Source organism: Gavialis gangeticus, unplaced genomic scaffold (assembly GCF_001723915.1).
Source record: "Gavialis gangeticus isolate Ggan-Ray unplaced genomic scaffold, GavGan_comp1, whole genome shotgun sequence".
Classification (NCBI taxonomy): Eukaryota; Metazoa; Chordata; order Crocodylia; family Gavialidae; genus Gavialis; species Gavialis gangeticus.
In genome coordinates this window covers 13981478-13982155 of record NW_017729004.1, presented here as the reverse complement: position 1 = coordinate 13982155, position 678 = coordinate 13981478, and positions in this window count along the sequence as shown.

Genomic DNA, 678 nt, shown 5'->3' with positions numbered 1-678 from the left:
GATCACCTTGATTCACAGCAGCACTCAGATCAAAACAAACACAAACCGACAATGAAACGTATAGTAAAATCCAGCTGCCGCTGGATGGTAATAGGAAAAAAAATAGCCATCTGCACTCAGTGTCTGTTGTCAGCACTGAAGCACAATGTGTATGCAATAAAAAAGCTTTATAGAATCTTATTTTTGTGTCGTTACAGGCTTAAAATGCCGTTTTGCATTCAGGGCTCAGGAGGAAGGGAGGAAAAAATAAAACTTGAGGTGACTTTTGTTTCAAGTATAGTCCGAAATTATAACTGAGCTGGCTAAAAAGCTTTTCATCAATGCACAAAAGTTTCTAGCTGTAATTAATGGCAAGTGATATCTAACGCAATAAAGCACCATCATTTCAGTGTTCTTACAAGACTATTTATGACTGGATATTGAAACTGATAATGATTCTGCCATTTGTCCTCATAATTTATTATTCCAAGGAGAGTCCAGACATGTTCAGGGTTCGCGAGCCATTTTATAGAAAGGGTGCTGAATTCGGCTTCTCGTGTGTAAATGAGACTGCTTGGTGCTGTGTGTGTGATGGGGAGCACAGACCCAAAGATGGGAGGGGAGTGAAGGGTTAGCATTCTTCCCTGCTAAGGGAAAGAGCAGGGGATGTCAGGGTAGTGGGCTGAGCCAGCTGCAATG